This window comes from Sus scrofa, chromosome 1, assembly GCF_000003025.6.
Source record: "Sus scrofa isolate TJ Tabasco breed Duroc chromosome 1, Sscrofa11.1, whole genome shotgun sequence".
Classification (NCBI taxonomy): domain Eukaryota; kingdom Metazoa; phylum Chordata; class Mammalia; order Artiodactyla; family Suidae; genus Sus; species Sus scrofa.
In genome coordinates, this window is record NC_010443.5 from 55,247,661 (window position 1) to 55,268,817 (window position 21,157).

The 21,157-nt window shown below is 35.3% G+C and overlaps 1 long non-coding RNA gene across 1 annotated transcript in view; it reads right to left on the reverse strand.

Moving 5' to 3' along the window:
- LOC102160378 overlaps window positions 1-20,893 on the reverse strand; it is a 142,059-nt gene extending 121,166 nt beyond the window's left edge. Inside the window, exon 1 of the long non-coding RNA XR_300753.3 lies at window positions 20,820-20,893. This is a non-coding gene — a long non-coding RNA (uncharacterized LOC102160378). The remainder of the gene's footprint in view (window positions 1-20,819) is intronic.

Here is a 21,157-nt window from a genome sequence, read left to right on the forward strand (position 1 = left end):
CAGAATAAATCATAATTAAATGGCTGAAAACTATAAAGAAGAAAAAAAATTTGACAGCCAGAAGAAAATAATTCTTTACCTGTAAGTAAAATAATAGCCTGAAGTCCAACAGATTTCTTATTAGAGACCTTTAAAGTCAAAAAGAAGTGTTTCATAAAATGACCGCAGTGACACAAAATAAGTTTAATCAATCTAAACCAGAAAAAAACATAAGTGTTTCAATATTATTCAAGAGCTGAAAGAAAAGAACTGTGGACCCAGAATTCTATACCCAGCAAAATATCCTACAGGAATGAAAGAAAAATCAAGACACTCTCAAGAAGAAAAAAATGGGAGAATTCGTCATAAACATCAAAACAAAAAGAATGGTAAAAGGAAGTTCTATAAACATAAAGGAGACAATAAAATAAGGACCCCTGGAACATCAGGAGGGGAAAAAAGAACATGTAACAAAAATATATGTAGGTACAATAGGCTTATTTTCTTCCCTTGAGTTTAAAAATTATGTTTGACAATTGAATCAAAATATAACACTATCTGATATAGTATTCAGCAGGCAAATCCCATATAGGTTTTGTTAGGTTTATACCTAAATGTTTCTTTTTTTTTAAGCAAACACATTTTCAATTTCAATGTCCGTGTTTTCACTACTAGTGTATATAGTATATAGAATTCTATTGATTTTTACATATATATCTGTATCTAATGACCTTGCTGAACTCATTTAATAATTCTAGATTTCTTTCTTCTTCCTCTTCCTCCTCCTCTTCCTCCTCCTCTTCTTCCTCTTCCTCTTCTTCTCCTTCTCCTCTTTCTCCTTTTTCTTCTTTTTGCCACACTCGTGGTATGCAGAAGTTCCAGGCTGGGATTGAACCTATGCCGCAATAGTGACAATGCTGGATCCTAAACCACTGCACCACCAAGGAACTCCCTGGGAGATTTCTTATAGATTCCTTGGGATTTTCTATGGAGACAACCATATCAACTGCAAATGTGGAATAATTTTATTTCTTCTTTTCTAATTTGTATGCCTTTTATTTCCTTTTTTTGCTTCATTCAATGTTTAGAGTTGACAGAGGATAAAAATTACTAATACGAGAAATGAAAAAGGGGTCATTACTACTGATCTCATTAAAAGACATTAAAATTATAATAAAGGAATACTGCAAACAGGTCTATGCTCATAAACTTGATGACTCAGATGAAATGGACTAACTCCTTGAAAGACATAAACTACCAAAACTTATACAAGGAAAAATAGGCAATATGAATAGTCCTATATCTAACAGAAAAATTGAATCAATAATTAACTACTTTTCCAAAAATGAAGCACTAGGCTCTTTGATTTTACTGGTAAATTCTGCAAAACATTTAAAGAATAAGTAATATAAATTCTTCACAATCTCTTCCAGAAAATATATGCTGAAGGAATACTTCCTAATTCAGTCTATAATTTACTCCATACAAAAACTAAAGATATTACAAAAAAGGAAAAGTGATTAATATCTCTCATGAACAAAGTTTCAAAATCCACAACAAAATTGTAGATAATGAAATACAACAATGTATAAAAAGAATTACATAGCATTTACTCCAAATATGCAGCGCTGTTTCAATATTGAAAAATCAATTTATGTATTTCACCACATCCAGAGGCTAAAGAAGCAAAATCATGTGATCATATCAGTTGATACAAAAAAAAAGCATATGGTAAGATCCAACACTTATTCATGATTTTAAAAACACTTTTAGAAAATTATGAATGAGAGGAATGAAATCCCTCAACTTGATTAAGAGCATCCACAAAACCCTAGTTATCCTACTCAATGGTGAGAAATTGGACTCTTGATCCTTAAGATCATTGATAGGACAAGGATATCCCCTCTACCTACACCTATCCTACATCCTACTGAAAGTCCTAGCCTAGTAAATATTAAAATAAGACAAAAATAAGGAAATAAAATACTAAGACAGAAGAAATAGAACTGTTCTTGTTTGCACATTACATGTTTGTCTACACAGAAAAGTATAGACCCTTCTCCTGCAAAATAAAACAAAACAAAACTTCTGGATCTAACAGATAATTATTGCAAGGTTCCAAGTTACATAGTTAATACACAAACATCAACTACTTTCCAATATACCACCCAAAAAAACCTGGAATTCAAAATAAGCTCATAAAACTTGAAAAGAAGGGGGAAAGGAAATAGTCTAATTAGAAATGGGCAAAAGATATGAAGATACATTCATCAAAGAAGATACAAAGATAACAAGCATGTGAAAATATGTTCAACCTCATTAGCTATTAGGGAATTGCAAATTAAAACCACAATGAGATACTACAACATACCTATTACAATACTAGAACAAAAAATGGTGATTTTGGAGTCACTGAGGATGTAGAAATTGTATCATTCCTATATTTCTAGTAGAAATGTAAAATGGCACAGCTACTCCAGGAAATCTTTTGGCAGTTTCTTTAAAAACTAAATATACAACTACCAGAAGACCCAACAATTGCACTTCTGGGCATTTATCCCAGAGAAATAAAGAATCATATTCATGGAAAAACCTGTATATAAATGTTTATAGAAGTTTTATTTATATTTATAATAGCCAAAACCTGAAACAATCCAGATATTCTTGAATCAGTAAATGGTTAAACAAACTGCTCTACAATCATACTACAGAATTCTACTTGGCAATAAAAAGTAATGAACTATTGGTATATGGAACAATTAGTTGAATCCCTAGATAATTCTACTGACTAAAAAAAGCTGGTCACAAAGGTCATATATTTTTTTATTTCATTCGTACAACATTCTTGAAATGACAAGACTATAGAAACGGTGAACAGGTTAGTGGTTCCTAGGGTTAAGGGGGGTTGGGAGTATGAGGGAAGTGGAAATGGCTATAAAGAGTGGCAGGAGGGATCTTGGTATTGATGTAAATGTTCTGTATCTCAACTGCATCAATGTCAATATCCTGCTTGAGATACCATACTATGCTTTGTCAAGATGTTACTACTGGGGTAGCTTGGGAAGGGTACACTGGATCTCTCTTGTTTTTTAAAATCGCATATGAATCTATAATTATCCCCAAATTAAAAGTTTAATTTAAAAAGTCAATAAAAGCGTATTCATTCAATTAAAGTAAATCTAAAAGAAACCCCATTTAGCCATTTTCTCAAGGACACACACATTTTGAAATGAAAATGTTATACTGCATTTGTGATCAATTTGTATCACCTGAGGAAAATCGTTATTTCACATATGAACATAGCAGTTTAAAAATAACTTTGTATACCTAGAGCCTAGGAGATATAAAGAAATCAGACAATGACTTAAAATTTAATTGAAGAGACCCCATCTCTTCTTTCTACTCTTATTCCTAACTTTTATCTTTATACCTTTAGATATTTCGAATATGTTTTCTATAAGCTGAGACTTATGACATTTTCCCAGTTTGACAATATTCACAATAGTAAAAAAAAAAAAAAAAAAAAAAAAAAAAAAGAGAGATGGAGTGCCTAAGAAGATAAATATCTAGTCACTTATAATGGAGCATGATAATATGAGAAAAAAGAATGTACACATATATGTGTGACTGGGTCACCTTGCTGTACAGTAGAAAATTGACAGGACACTGTAAATGAGCTACAGTGGAAAAAAATAGAAATCACTGAAAAAACAAAACAAACAAAAAAATAGAATGAAAATACTTAATACACTATAGAGTGAGAAAAAAAATACTTGTGGACTTCAGTCTAGAGAGATTGCACTGACAATAAAATAAAATAAAATAAAATTGAAATCAATTAATAAATGACATTCAGAAAATTCATCAATTATGAAAACTTTTAATCAAAGAATAATATTAAAATAAAAAACTCTTATACCTGGCCCTCCCCCCATAAAAGAATAAAATAAATTTAAGATTGAGTGGCTGGCTCTCATTGTATACTCAATTCTAAACACTCTTTCTCTTATATTTTTCTCTTTTAAAAATGTAAGATAAAATACACTAATTTAACTTTGAGACAGGAAAAAAACTCAAAATTCTTCAAAATAATTTGATTAATTCCCTTAATAATTACAGTGCACCAATTATGTTATAGGCATTTAAGATATGTTAGTGAAAAGAAAAGACTGAAATACCTGCTCTCATGGAGCTTAAATTCTAGCAGTAATCATTCTAGAATAATTATTCTTATTTTAATATATTGACAGGTCTGTAAGCATAGGAAAGTTGAATTCCTGTTGCTTTGGAGTCCATAAATTCTCTAAGTCCTTTCCATTCTTGTTCATGATAGCTCAAAACTGCAAATGTCCATCAATAGGTGAATGGTTGAAGAAACTGTGTTATATTATACAATGGACTAGACCCCAGGAATGAAAAAGAGAATGAACTGCTAATACAGGCAACAAAAAGTAAAGTACGAATCTCAAAAACATTATGCTAAGTAAAAGGTGCCACACACAAAAGAGTACATGTCATATAATTCCATTATATGAAACTCTAGAAAAGATAAGTCTATAATGACAGAAAGTAGATCTGTGACTGCATGGGGCTCAGCATGGGGAAAACTGACAGGGAAAGGGGGTAAAATAAATGTTCTACATCTTGATTATGGTGTTGGTTACAAGGGATATAAATTTGTCAGAACTTACTGAAATGTAAACTAAAATGAATGCATTTGATAATATGTGAATTGTTCCTCAAAAAAGCAGATATAAAAAATGTAAAATGAATGGATAAAGGTGATGCGGTATTTATGGAATATTACTCAGCCAAAATAAAGAATAAAACAATGCCATGTGCAGCCACATGGATGGATCTAGAGATTATCAAGCTAAGTGAAGTTAAGTCATACAGAGAAAGACAAATAACATACAATATTGCTTACATGTGGAATCTAAAAAAATGATACAAATTTAACTTATTTACCAAACAGAAATAGACTCATAGACATAGAAAACCAACCTATAGTTAAAGTGGAAAGGTGATGGGGAGGAATAAATTAGGAGTTTTGGATTAACATACACACACTACTATATATAAAACAGATAACCAATAAGGATCTATTGTATAGCACAGGGAACTATACTCAATATCTTCTAATAACCTATAATGGAAAAGAATCTAAAAAAGAATATATTTTATATATATTTACACACACACATATATATGTAAAACGGAATCACTTTTCTGTACACCCGAAGCTATTACATTTAATCAATGATATTTCAATAAAATTTTTTAAAAGATTAATGTAATATGTTATAGAATAAAAGAGAGATTAACAGACTATTATTAGAATTAACAGTATAAATAATAAAAGCTATAATCATGAAGTTAGATGCAGAAAAAAACATTTGACAAAATCAAATCAAAACCCACTGATGATTTAAAGAAAAAAAATCATCTTAACAAATAGAAATAGAAGGCTATCAAAAACCAAGCCAACTGGGAGTTCTTGTTGTGGCTCAGTAGTAACAAATCTGAGTAGTATCCATGAGGATGTAGGTTCGATCCCTGGCCTTGCTCAATGGGTTAAGGATCTGGCATTGCGTGAGCTGTGGTGTAGGTCACAGAGGAGGCTCAGATCCTGTGTTGTTGAAGGCCAGCAGCTGTGGCTCCAATTTGACCCCTAGCCTGGGAATTTACATATGCTGTGGGTGCAGCCCTAAAAAGCAAAAAAAAAAAAAAAAAAAAAAAAAAAAAAAAGACAAAAAGACAAAAAAACAAACAAATGAACAAAAAACAAGGCAACCAAATATTTTCCCCTTGAAACTGAGTATGAGATAATACCTACTATCACCACTTTTTATCACTACCGAATTGGAAATTCTAGCCAGTACAATAAGGCTAGTAGAATGTGAGTCTAAAATTATTTCAAAATAAAGTATTTACTTAAAAATCAGCGAAGCATGGTATAAGAATTCATCAGCTACATGAATTTACATTTAAAATGTATATTTTTATTCATTAATTGTGTGCTACACATTCTTTATATCAGGTAAATCTATTATAAACATACATGCACATCAGGGCCTGGACTAGGTGCAAAATTTAAAGGAGGTATTTACTCTCTGGGGCATGAAGTGTTTCACCCTAGTCCCTGCATTAATAATTCTCTCACTCCACCCACCTCACTGGAGGACCAGTTGTTAAATATTTACCAGCACACCACCACCTTCAAATAAATACTAGTTTTATTTGTTACCTGAAGAAAGACCACACCATGAAAGTGTCCTTAAAAAGACACCTGACTTGTAACTATCTCAGCTTGTCCCTTTTTTATTTAGTTCTAGCCTATGAGAACTTTTAAGGACTGAAATATGGGATGCTTGATCGCTGTGAACTTGAGGCTGGGCATTACTTAAGTGGAAGAAGCTGTATGGCAATACAAATGGAGAGACAAAAACAAAAGAAATGAGGGATGTGAGGAAGTCCAGCAGGTTCTGCAATAAATTCCCCACAGTGAAGAAGGATCACAAACTGGAGAGACTGAATCAGGCTGGGCAAAAGATACATGATGTATCATAGAAGGATAAGGCAAGATTATGAAGCCAGTTCAAAAAGAAAAAAGAACTTTAAGGGAGAAGAATAGAAGTGCAACTGTTGGTTCACTGGGAGAACAGAATAAAGGAACATGTCTTGCGCTCTGAATAATTGAAAAGGAAAGAAAAACTCATTAGGAATAATGATTTTTCTCATAGAAGAAAAGCAAAATGCAGTTTTCCATTCTTTATCTGTGTCTAAGAAACTTGCCTAGGCTTTACTTTCCTACAATCATTATTTATGTTACAGTCAATCATTGTTCTTAATCAAATCCTCTTCTATATGAATATTCACATGAAGTATATGCTTCTTGGCACTATCTTAAAATAAGTCTAAAAATAATTTGGGGCCTCGATTATTGTGAATATAAGCAAACTTATTTCTCGCCTGCATCCATTTCCTCTAGCAATTAACATCTCTCAGTCTTGACTTTCCTCCAGACACCAGCCAAAAGAAAAACCACTGTGATTAAATGAGCCTTCATCGACGCTCTTCTGATCATAAAAATCTAAACTTAAAGGGTAGGTCATTAATTGAATTTCCTTTTTTTTTTGTAGTTACAAAGTAATGACAAATGCATATTTATGAAAATCATGTTTAAAAAGAAGTTCAAGTACTTTTTCTTTTTCTACTTTATGCCAGAGTAAAGATAAGTGCTTCAGGGACTGGCATCAGCGGTTTCTGACGTTTCCTCCATTCTTTGCATTGTCAGTGGGATTGCATGTCTAAAAGGTGTCTAAATGGGGTGTTGGCTGTTCAGTTACATTTCACTTTTCTCTGGTGGCTACTTAGCATCTGGTGAGCCCTCCCAATGGTATTGGCAAGACTCATCCTTCTCAGAGTGACTGGAAATGTACAACCTGTTATTCAGTGACTGCCAGCAAATAAAGAACTTCTCTTGTTTCCCATTCTGCTTCCATTGCCAAATGAGTGTGTTGCTCTAATATCTAATAGCCTTTACCAGCTGCTGGGTTCTGTTCTTCCCAGTTATGATTACTGGGACTTCCCAGTTTCCACATTGTCCTGCCATTTTCACAGCAGGGGCCCCAGAGACACTGCAAAAGAATTTCAAAACTATTGCCTCTGAAGCCTCATTAAACTGAAGTGGTCATACTGTCCATAGTTCCCAAACTGCAACATCTTGGCAAAAAAAAAAAAAAAAAAAAAAAAAAGCCAAAGTTTTTCTCCTCAGTAAATTTTGGAGCACTAAGGCCTTTGTTTTCTTGACTTCCCAACTCAGGTCTTTAGTCAGAGGTATACTTCACTTTATACAAATGATTGGTTCTTTACTAGTGGTGTGGAAATCAGGTTGTTAAAATTAAAATATATAGTAAACCTACCAGGGATAATTATTGCATAAGAGAACTCTATTAGAATTATTTGATAAATCATCTCTTTTATATCTCAAATGACCATCTCTAACCTATGTATGTGAAAAAAGAAATGTTCATATATCACATGCCCTAAGCTATTAAGTGCTCCTGTAGGATATGTTCTCATTACAATCTCCAATTTCAGGGCATGGATGTGACTGCTGACCAATCAGAGTCAATATTGATTCCCATTGTTTGGAAATCATTTCTCTGTTTTTCTTTTTCCTTGTTTTTGAAGTAAAAGATCAATAAACCTCAGTCCTGGGCTCTTTTTCCCAGAGCCATTTTCAACATACTATTTCTTATTACTAACCACCACATACAGAGCACAAAAATTATCTACAATAATATTGAGATTACTGAGTCTTATTTAAAAATATAGACTTCCCTCAGAGTATTAAAAAATACTCTTTAAAAACAGATGGTATAATGTGAAATATATGTAAATTCCAAACAACCTAAGATCATAAAAACTATGTAAGTTTTTTTTCTCGGAAGTGCGTTTTGCTTCCTTTTTTTTTTTTTTCAGCATTCATAGTAAAAACAAAATGTCATTTTTAACACTATTAATACATTGCTAAGTATTTTCTAAAGGATGCGTCCCTGGTCAAACAATTACAAGGAGTTTTGTCATTTATCTTTGAAGATTCACTGGGCCCTGAAGAGTCTATGAAATTTTAAAACAAATTAGTGGATTTACACTTATGTGAATGATTTCTAAATGTATATATCCATGGAATATTTTATTTAAGGTATGCTTAATAACAAAGCTTTGGGTAATGCAGAACAAGTACTTGCTCTCTACGTTGAGGTCATTTGTTAACAATTAAAATCTGGCACAAAAAAATAGCAAACACTCTATACAGTATCTCAACATTTGCAACATTATTAAATCACAGAATCCCCAAAGAAAGACAGCCCTTTTATTTGTTAGATGTTATAGACCCACTGCATGAGATGGAAGAAGTAATGCTGGCAATTTAATTATTTTCATATGATTTTCATGACCTGGGGACTTGGGAACATGCAAAGCAGCTCCAAAAAGTAGAATGAATGAGCCACTGCTGACCTTGACCCTCCTAGTAGCACGCCTATGTAGCAAGGGTGGCCCGTACAGGATAGCAAGGATAAAAATGAATAAAGGCTGTGTGGCTGACTCCATTCTGTTAGGTCCATTTCAGGTCCACAGTCCTACCCCCCTTTCTGCATGACTTAAGCTTTGGTCTATTCATAGGAAATGTGTCCAAGCCAGATAAGCTCCCTATCAACTTTTACCCTTGCCTTCATCTGGTATAAAAACAGGAAGAATGTCTTTTGCTGATGCAGATGGTTAATGGTCCACGAGGAATAATTGTTATGAGACACCTTGGGGGGGAGGAAAAAAACCTCGGTTCCAGTTGATGCTGGTGGTTCCTCCCCTAGTAGTCAGATTCTGTCTTTAGCTTTGGCCCCTTAAATCCCCCTGTCCCGCTTTTGGTGGCACAAAGTGCAGCTGCAAATGCCTCTGGTTCACCATCTGCCCAATCCTACCTGTATACTAGTTATCCACAATAAACTTCACATTTGTACTTTACGGAGTTGCCTGCTTCATTTTTTGGTCTTAATGTTCCTTTCTTAGTTCAAAGGATATTATTCAAAATCTCCATCTTCTAACATATGCACAATGGTATTTACTTTGAGATTAAGTTTACTTTGACATGCTAAAACTAGTGCCACTTCCTTAGATTAGAATTTTCCAAATGTTCCCTTCAACACATACCTTATCAACAAATTGTCCTATATCTCCATATCCCTGCAGTGAAATTAAGGAACAGACTCTATATGTGGTAGTAAAATGAGGGCTACAATTAATGTATGCAAAGTACCTGATAATTTGTTCCTATTAACAGAGCCAAAAGTGAAGGAAAGATGGATCAGTAAAAACAATTCTCAGATATTCCTGGAAGGTTACTTCATAAAGTAATGATGAGTAAAAACAAGGGCAAATTTAGAACAGACATATTTGCCTGCTCTGAATGATAACTGTCCCAAAATGTCTAGGCTTATGACACATCAAGAGGAAACTGGGATAAAGAGACCCTACAGCATGGTAGCTCTGAATTTCTGGAATATCTGAAATACCTGGAAAAATCTTGAGCTTTCTCAAATGGGATGTGAATCCCTAACTTTGCCCAACTACATTTTGTCTGCTATTACCATGTCCTGATATTGTATTTTTTACATTTATTCTATAATTTGGAACACAATAAACATAATCTAATTAGGTTAGATCTAGCTTAATTCCCTTATGCTAATATAGCTACAGTTTTTCTGTGTGCTATCCTTACAAAAGACAAACACTAATATTTTATATACTCTGTATTTTTCTAAGGCAATGCTTTCAATTAATTCTTTAACAAATATTTATTGTACACCCATTACGTGTCTCACATACACTCTAGGAACTTTGAGTATATCTGTTAATAAAGCAAAGATTCCTAGTCTGGAGTTCTCATAGTAGGGCAAGATAGGCAATAAACAACCAATTTAAGTGAAAGATAAGGAGGAAAAAAGAATACATGAGGACAAGGGGTGTTGGGAGTGTGTGGATGGCACTTAATACAGGTAATTAGCCAAGCAGACTCTGGGAAAAGGAACGTCTGGCAGAAAAAATGACAACAGCACAGGCCCTAAGGTAGGGCATGTCTGGTATGTTGGAGGAAACAAAGGCCAATCTGGAGCAGAGAGACTGGGATGAGGAATAAGAGAGGGAATCAGAGGGAGTGCTGGATCAGGAGAGACCACTAAGGGACTGCAGGCCACAGAGAAGACTTCAGTGCTTACTCAGAGTGAGATGGGGTGCCACTGGATGGTTCTGAGCAGAGAAGTGCTCTGATATGATGTACATTTTTTAAAGGATCATACTTTCTGCAGTAAGGAGAACAGACCACAGAGGACTAAGGGAGATAAGCAGAAAGACCCTTTAGAAGCAAATGTCACAATCCAGGCAAGATATACATCAGTGTGGAGATGGACAGTAACATGGAGGGGGTATAAGGGTGAGATAAAATGAAGGCTCAAGGATGACTCCAAGGTTAGTGGCCTGAGAAACTGGAAGAATGAAGTTGTCATCAATTGAGATCAAAAAATTGTGGATGGAACTAGTTTGAGGGGAAAGATTAGGAGTTCAGTTTTGAATACATAGAATTTAAGATGTCTTTGAAATATTCAAGTGAGGATATGTAAGGAGGAAGCTGGATATTAATGTCTAGTGCTTGGAAAAAGAGAGACCAGAGATTCCTTGTCATTTATGATCTAATACTTCATTCAAAACTAATAAAACCCAGTTTCACCCAGGAAACTAGCACATTTCCATGTGGACACTGTGCAAGAGGGTGAATTTTGCTGGAAGCCTTGAAAACAAATTCTCTGATTCTTGATCTTAACTAAAAACATCCCAAAACACAATTTGATTTTGATTTGATTCTCTCACTTTGACATTCTGGGCAGTGAGTGAAATTTCTCTTGATGACAATGGCTTTCTGCCCATGAAAAACCACTTATTCATACATTTATGATTTAAATATTTATTCAGCTCCTACAATGTGTGAGACTTCTATTCTTTCCCATAGTCCATTATCTTGTTTGAGCAGCAAAACTAGTCCAAAGCCATTGAGGATGAGAGGGAGTGAATTTGAAAGCAACACCTTGTAGAATAAAAACTGGAAAGACAGCCTGGCAAATCCCTGATTTTGAGAAGAACTACCCCAAGGGCGTCCTGATGAAGGGCAATAGTTTCAGAGATGGTAACAGCAGCAAACAAAGCACTGTCTGGGGCCATGGAGTTTCTGCTGCCCACAGAGGACTGTTAAAGAAATATCTTACATGTAATATATGTGTTTTATGCCTTAGAGTTCCTTGAAAACTAAAAATTGTCCTCACATATTCAGGGTTTTTTTTTTTTTTTTTTAATTGGAGAAAGCAGAAGGTAAAATCAAGAAATGAACCTAAAAAAATTATATTCCACCATTTAAAATTTTCCTTTTTACTTTAAATTTCATGAGACATCAATATTAGGGTTAAGGACCCTTTTGGGTAGAATGCAGCAGAGAGACACTATAAAAAGTCCATTAAAAGACTTTTAATTTAAGAGATGGGTATTGAACGTTGCCCCCCACATGCAATTTCCAGATTGGCTGGAAATATAAAGAGCAATGAGTAACAGGCCTTCTTGCCAGTATTTATAACATAATAGGATAGAGAACTTTACATATACACATAAATGACACTAACACTAGACAGACTTGCTACATAAGAAAAGATTAATTATGAGAGTGGTATAATTATGCTTCTGTGAAGAATAAGGACTTCTGCTAGGTTTTAATGAAATACTACTAATAAAGGCCAGAAACCAGGAAGGAGAAAAATTTCTACTCAGAGAGAACTTGAGCATGGATCTAGATGCAGGTATGTAAGGCATGCATGGGACAGTTAATGGTCCAGAGCATTAAAAAGGTAGGAGATAATTTAAATGTATGCATTTACACATATATAAATAATATAATGTAAGTGAAAACACCCAAGCCTGGTGCCTGACATAGAGCAAAGGCTCAATACATTAATCAGATGTTAGCTTGCATTTGAATATAATTCAGAAAGTGTGATAATGATTAGATGAAAATGGTTCCAGAAAAGTGAATATTAGTAACTTCGCCATATTAGTAACCATGGAATATGTGCAGCTTTTTCAGGTTGCATGCAATTAGAGATAGCTTTTGAAGTTATTTTTGATAGCTTTGTTGATGTAAAATGGACATACAATAAATTGCATATATTTAAATTGAACAATATTAAAGATATATACACTCATGAAACCAATTCCACAATCAAGGTGGAATGATGAACGTGTCCATCATGCCTCCAAGTTTTCCCATGTCCCTTTGCAACCCTCCTCTCCTACTTCTCCTCCTCCTAATCCCCAGGCAGCCAATGATTTGCTTTCTTAACCTATAAGTTACTTTGCATTTCCTAGAATTCTGTATAAATGGAATCCACAAGTATGTTTTTTTTTTTTTTTGTCTAGATCCTTTCACTCCTAAATACTTTGAGAGGCAACCATATTGTAATGTGTATCAGTAGTTCATATCTTTTATTGTTGAATATTATTTCTTTACATAGATATACCACAGTTTATTTCCATTCACCTGTTGATAGACATTAGAGCTGTTTCCACTTGGAGACTATTACAGGTAAAGCTGCTATGAACATTCATGTTCATTCAAAGACAGTCATGTTTTTAAAGGAATATATGCTTACATTTTTACATTTCTACTGGTAGTGTGTGAGAATTTCAGCTCCTCCATATCCTTGATAACAATTGATATGGTCTGACTTTATAGAAATGTACTATCTTACCCCAAACAACCACACACAAAGAGTCCTTCTCCACTGATAGGATAAGTTCAATAGAAAAATATTTTCAATAAATTTTAAAAATAGCAAAAATCCATATTATTCAGAAAAATAGATAAATTCCAGGGAATACAGCCAAAAAAGTTAAGAGGATGGACTTCTAGAAAGTGGGTTGAGAGGTAGAAATATAGGGGACTGGATACTACTGGTATGTAATACATTTTTAAGACTATTAAATTTTAAAACATACCATAGATTATTTTAACAGATAATTCAAATATTTTTAAATGAGTACACCAAAATAGTCTCAGAGTTTTTTTCCCTCAATAGCATAAAGGACCCTATTAGCTGTTTTAATTGAAACTGACTATTACATGAAATCCTTATTAGTTACTTTGTATTTAAACACACTGAGGATTAGTCACCATAATTAATGTATTTTGTAGCCCTTAGATCAAAAGCAGCATTGTTACAGATAACTTGGAGATGATAAAGTGTTCATGATAAACTCTCCCCTGTTTATCCTGGGGAGAGTTCACACTGAAATGATGCATAAATATTATGAAGAAAAGTACTTTTAACAGTCATTAGCCACACTTCATTAAATGTTTAGCTTTTGGAAGCTATTGGCTTAGATTAAATAACTGACAAAGGTTAGAATCACTTATAATTAGACATACAGCTTTAATTCATGTGTATTAATCATTATAGAGTCTCATCATTGCTGCTGTGACTGCTCTGATTATCAAAAGGATATGACCTTGGAAGACAGTGTAATATAAAAGTTGAGCACGTGATCTTTAGCTACAAAAGATTTGAAATTAAATCCTGACATCACCATTTACTAGCTATGCGACAATATATGTAAAGCAACATTACAAAGCCTCGATTTCTTTATTTTTAAAAATAGCATTCAAATGATACTTAAGATTGCTTTGAGAATTATGTGATGTAAACTCTAAACATAGTGCCTGGCATATAAGTGCTCAGTAAAGTTCAGCTATTTTGTTATTACCTGGTATAAAATGTTCCAAGAACTAAAAGTTAAGTATGATAGGGGTTTTAACTGGAAAATGCTTGGATTTTATGAACACTCATGCCAATTAAAGAAGTGAATTATTAAAATCCTAAAAAGACTTGAACAATTTTACAAGAAGGAGAAGCAGATATCAACTTTTAGCTGATTGTTATATGCTAACTGCACTAAAGTTCTTTTGAATTGCTACGCTCTTTTTTAAATGGATGGCAGGACATATTTTCTAGTTAAGATAATGGAGCTAATGCTAGTTCATCAAGGATTTTTAAAACATGGTTTAGAGTTGAAGACATGAGATTATAGCAAATTCTGTAAGCAGTTAAGAATACTGACATTAATTTTCAACTGATTTATCTTCAGGTTAACCAACTCTTTCTTCTGATATCTCCATTGTATTGTAAAGCTCACTCAATAAATTTTTAAAATTCATATACTGTATATTTCAGTTTTGGAATTTCCATTTGGTTCTTTGTAAAACTTTTTTTTTTAATTTTTCTGCTGAGAGTTTCTATCTCTTCAATCATTTCAAGCATATTTTCCATTATGTTATTGAGCACAGTTATAAGAGCTGGTTTAAAATTCTTGTTTGCTATTTTCAACATCAGGGTCTGTGTCCATTGAGCATCCTTTCTTTTGAGAATGGTATGCACTTTCTTCTTCTTGGACAAGAACTTTTGAATTACAGCCTTTTGACATTGTGAATTTTAAGCTGCGGAGACTGAGTTCTGTTATAGTCCTCTGATGAGTGTTGATTGCTTTGGTATAATAGTCAGTTAACTTCATTGGATTAAAACTGTAAATTCAGTGTCTTGGGAAACAACTCAAATTTTATTCAGTTTTTAAATTTTTAAGTGGGCTGCCTGCAGTTTACCATGTACATGTGTGATTCAGGGAACAGCCAGAGATTTTGGCAAAGGGTATACACAGAACAGTGTTTCCTTCCTCTCCTTTCTACAATTTCATCCCCACTTTTCAATGGCTTTGGGTTGCTCTGAAATCTTTCTTCTAGTCAACAGGACTGCAAGTTTTCTGTAAAAGTTTTAGTTTATTTATTTATTTATTTAATGACCACTCCTGCTTCATATGGAAGTTCCTCGACTAGGGGTCAAATCAGAGCTTCAGCTGCCAGCCTACACCACAGCCACAGCAATACTGGATATGAACCACATCTGTGATCTACACCACAGCTTAAGGCAACACTGGATTCTTAACCCACTGAACAAGGCCAGGGATCAGGCCCACATCCTCACAGAGTCAGCGTGGGGTCCTTAACCCACTGAGCCACAAGGGGAACACCTAGTTACCTGATTTTTAGTCACCAGTGACTGGAGTCTACCCTCAATTTACAATCCATAAAATTCAGGAAACTGTCTTCATATCATTCCTTTTGCTCAGAGGCTAACTTCTCCCTGCTTTGTTTTCCTCCACTGATTGATTGATCTTTGTATTTTTCCCAGAGTTTATAGTTTTTTCTGGGGCGGGGGAGGGTCAGTCTCAAAGAAGCTCATTCGGCCATACCCGAGAACACTGACTGGAGCTTAATACTTAAGTTCTACTCTCCACTGGATTTGAGCAAAATTAGTGGTAAACCCTGCAAAGATATCTGACCACTCCCCCCCTTTCCAAGAAGAAAGGACACTCATCCAGTGGAGTCAGATTTCAGAACACTGATACTCGCGGGCAGAGTTGCTATTTGTTCAAAAGTCATCCTGACTCTTTAAACTGAATTGATGCCAAATTCCACAAGTATAAAAATCAAATTAAGAGTTCCCTGTCGTGGCTCAGCAGTAAACAAACCCAGTTAGTATCCATGAGGATGTGGATTCGATCCCTGGACTCGCTCAGGGGTTAAGGATCGGACATTGCCATGATCTGTGGTGTAGGACACAGATGCAGCTTGGATCTGGTGTCACTGTGGCTGTGGTGTGGGCCAGCAGCTACAGCTCTGATTTGACCCATGGCCTGGGAACCTCCACATGCCGTGGATGCAGCCCTAAAAAGACAAAAGACAAATAAATAAATAAATAAAAACCACTGCTTTGTTTCCTTCTCTTTTGTAATAGGAGCACTTAGATGCTTTTATTGTTTCATCTTCAGGGACTTAAATGGACCTAGATTGAAAGTCCACATTTAAGTAGACAAAAAGAACCTCAGATCTAAGCCACATTCAGGAAACCTAACAGCACCACATTAGAGTTTGGGAGACTAGCACATTTGCTAATTTTTTAAAAGTATTCTGTTTCCTTTTATAATTTTCCCTTGAGAATAAATTCACAGGAAGAAGGGTTTAGACAGAAGACTTCTGTGTCCCCCCCAAAAAAAATCATTTAATTTCCCCAAAAAACTTTCACTAAGGCTCTAAATAGTGACAGAGGGCATGACAAAAAGTGAGGGGCACGGGGGAGGAAAAGCAATGAGAAACGTAGTAGAGAAAATTCTGTTGGGGGAGCTCAAAATTTCTTAGAAACTAAATAGAATTTGTAAAATCTTTACATCTTGTATAATCGGATCACATCCAATAAGTTGCACAGCAAGGGTTAGAACCCAGATGTCCTTGCTCCAGTCCAGTAAGTTTCCAACCACACCATATGTCAACAAGCTGTCTATAAGTCTAAACTCCCCAAATCAAAGGACTTTATCGCTAGAAAGATTATGAGCCTTATCATTAAACTTCAACCCCACTGGAAAATCTCTGAATTTTTGTTCCATTAAAACATTTCCTATTATAATTTTGAAAAATTTCTTGCTCTAATAAAGTTCCTTATGTATTTGGGTAGCTAAAGAATCATTAAGAAACACTTCTCCCTCTGTCTTGAATTTTTTAGTTAAAAAAAAATCCTTACCTAAACATATATACAGTATTTGTAAGTTATAACAAAGTATATTTTCTGTGCCAGTTATTAGGATCCAATAAAATGAATATCCCTCTGGTTATCTGAAAATAGGTCTGCTTTTGGGTCAATTTATAACATTATAAATCCTTATTAAAGCTTGGCTGCTGTTATAGAGTAATAAAATATTCTATCTAAATTTGGAAATGCTGAAAAGCTATTCAACAACCTGGTCTTATTTAAGAGTGAATCAGTTCTATAAATGCTTCACATGTTATGAAATAGTCATGAGATTGGCCCCCTTAGAAAATGCTAAGAAGACCAAACCAAACACAGAAAAAAGCCAGCTGCCCCCATATCTGTTCATAAAAAGCACCTCTCTAGAGGCAACCACACAGACTCTGACCTTGACCTACTGCTATTCTCTGACTCCATCAGGCCCACACCAAGAACCAGCTGGGCAAGGAAGTATGCTAGTAGTTTCATGACTAGCCAAAACATTATATCATTACACTGTTCAGCCCAACAGCTGTTCTGGCCCAGAAACTTCCAGGACAACATCTTAAATTCTCTAAATTCTCTATTTCTCAGTTAAAACCCCACATTTCCCCCTATGGAAAGGGTCATACTTTTTACATTCATTACCATGAATAATCCCTCTATATAAAACTACAATGATTTTTTCCCTAAGGTTTCTTAATCTCTCCTTCTGCATCTAATTATTCTAAGGCTTCACTTCCCATCCTCTCTCCTTTTACTCAGCAAAACAAGCCATTAAGCTGTGGTACTTTGGATGTGAACCTATGCCTGTTACTCATTTATAACAAGTAGAACTGTTTTTTTTGTTGTTGTTGATTTTTCTTTTCTTTCTTTTTTTCTTTTTTTTTTTTTTTGAGAGTTAAGTTTTACTTGGGACAAAATCAGGACTTAAGTCCGGGAGACAGCATCTCAGGTAGCCTTGAGAAAGCTGCTCTAAGGAACTGATGGGGGGAACTGGGGTATATAGGAGTTTTTTCAAAAAAGGGCAGGTGGTAGGAACAAAAGATTACAGAAAACCAGATATCTCAAGTTAAGGAATTCAGTGGTTTCTACAGGAAGATGCAAAGGTCTGGGCTTACTAGAATCAATCCTTCGATATGCACCTCAGCTATCCAGGCCAGTATTCTTTGTTACCTTCCTGAGTTTCCTCAGGGATCATTGGCTCACCCTTGAGAGTCGCTGCACTCTGGATGACTATGACATCTTTTTGTTTTAAAAAATATAGCCTTGTCGGCTCCTGAGTTGCTGTGGCTCTGGTGTAGGCCAGGGGCTATAGCTCTGATTAGATCCCTAGCCTGGGTACCTCCATATGCCAAGGGTGCGGCCCTAGAAAAGACAAAAAAAAATAGTCTTGGTGGTGGCATTTCAGACAGCTCTGAAATACCACCGCAAAGAGGAAAGGAGAAATATCAGGATATGTGATAAAGGTGAAGGGGGAGGTGAATGCAGCCATGAACACATTTTACAAAAGTCTGCTGCTGGTCTCATGAAGGTTACTACTAGTTAAGAGGAACAGGCATCACCATGGAGGATTTCAGTGTTTTTCTGGATATGAGTTGCAAAAATTGGGCACATAATATCTTCTCCTAAAAATATGTGACTATCTGAAGACCTGTTCTTTCAGTTTTCCCAGAGCACAGAGTGCCTCACTCCCAGACTTGAAGGCATCCCTATTTAATGATGGAGATTCTGTTCCTTATCTGGACACATTATCACCTAAAAATTCCAGACTTAAGAGGAAAACCTGCTAAAATTTCTGAACTTAAAACTTTATGTTGGAGTCATTTCTCAACTGTAACTCACAAAGCTTTAAAGACAACCATTCCTCCTTTTAAAGACTTATACAGATTCCTTGATATTTCTTAGGATGTTTCTATTTATTGAACACATTTAATTAAGAGAAAACTGTCTCTCTTATCCCTTATGTAAATTTCTTGCACTAGAATTTAGTTTTACAGGTCTCTTACTCAATCATTTCCATGGGCATTATTTAGTTGGGTGCTGAAAACATGCCAGGCATTCTCAAGTGCTGAGGATATGACAAGAGACAAAACAAACAAGTAGTTCTAAAGGAGCTTATATTTAATGGGAAAAGAAACAATAAAAAGAAAAAAAAGTACTATGCTAGATGCTGATAAGTGCTCTGGAAATAAAGCAGTGAAAAGGGGATGGGGACTCTAGGGAGGCGGAGTTAACATTTTAAAAAGGGCTGCCAAGAAATACTTCATTGGTAAGTTGATATTTGAATCCACAGGGCTCTGACATGCAGAGTAAGCAAAATAACTTCTGAAGGCAGAATGTTATAGACAAAACAAACAAACAAAAAACAGCAAAGGCTTTATCAGCAACATACTTAGTGAGTTCAAGGAACAGCAGGGAATCAAGTAGAACTAAGTGATAGGGTGGGCCCAGAGGATGGAGGACCTTGTAGCCCCACCCCACCCCCCATAGAAGAACAATCATTTTTTATACTGAGCTAAATGGAAACCATTGAAGAGTTTCAAGCAGAAGAGTGACAGGATATGATTTATCTTTTTACAGGAAACCCTCTGGCTATTGTCTTAAGAATAGACTGTAAAGGGGCGAGGAGACCATCAAAGGAGATTAAGTTATAACCCAGGCAAGAGATCAAGGCTGCCTGGCCCTGAGTAACAGTGGGGGAATTGGTGATTACCTCTAGACATATTTTTAAGACAGAGCCAACAGAAGTTGCTCATGGACTGTAAGAAATGTCATGAATGACAGGGTTTTGGTCTGAGAATCTGGTAGAAAATCACTCTCATCTGCTGAGGAAAGAAAGACCATAGAGAGCAAAGCAAAGAATGTAGACCATTTTCTGACCTGGAGTTTATGCTCCTTTGCTCATTTTTCCCCCCAAATGGCAACTCTTACATGAAGTTCATAGGTGCAGTATGAGAGCCACAAGCTGACAAGACCAGGGTTATCATGATGCCCTCAACAAACACAAGAACAAGCTTCCAAGAGCAGTTGCTTTCCTCTCTCTACCTCCCATCCTTCCCCTCAGAATACAGAACTAGAACACAGGAGCTTGGGATTTGGCATGCCATTTCTAAAACGTGGTGGACATAAAATTCTCATCTTATTAAACATATTTGGGGCTCTTTCTTTCGTATCAGGTAAATATAAACCCTTTTCTCTCCCCCTCCGCTTTTCTGATTGCTATTTTTATTGTTCTTTCTGAACTCTATGTGTGCCCTTTTGGGAAAAGAAAGGTTCTGGGAATGAAGTGTCCCATTCAGGGTACAGGTTGGTTCCACATGACCATGAGGGCTCAGGCTCTTTGCTGAGCTTGCACTCCTTTTGTTTTGCAGGCATAGATGCTGTAAGTAGTTGCCCGTAACCTAGATGTCAGAAGTTCAGAATTTCAGACCCTAGAAACATGAGGTTGACTCCTCGCCCTAACCTGAGAGCGAGGGAGGTAAATTCTTTTCAGACATAGATCATAAATCATCTCATCCACCAGTTATCACCGCATTTCTCTTTTTCTTTGAAATAAATACACCCAGTGATTTTGCTTCTAAGATAATGTTTTCAATCTTTATTCCCAGTGCATGTTTATCTTACCTGTTTTCCTTTATCTCTCTTGAAAGGCTCTGCCTCATCCTGGTTGGGCCTCTGAGGGAGCTGTTCCCTGCCAAGAACAAGTAGTTCAGTTCATTTGATCATGAACTTTGATCCTCCATAAAGAAATGTTTTTTGAGTGAGTACAAAACTGTTTTCAAAGGGTTACTGTGTACAACACATTGTGCTAGATACTGTATAGGATAAGATATAGAAAAAGGCTTACTCTCTTAAAGGCATGACAAACCTCACAATCTTTTCTGAAGACATACTGATTACTTTAGGTCAGAAAATATTTAGTGTTTTAAGTAGATAGAAGGTAAGATCTATGGGAGCTAATT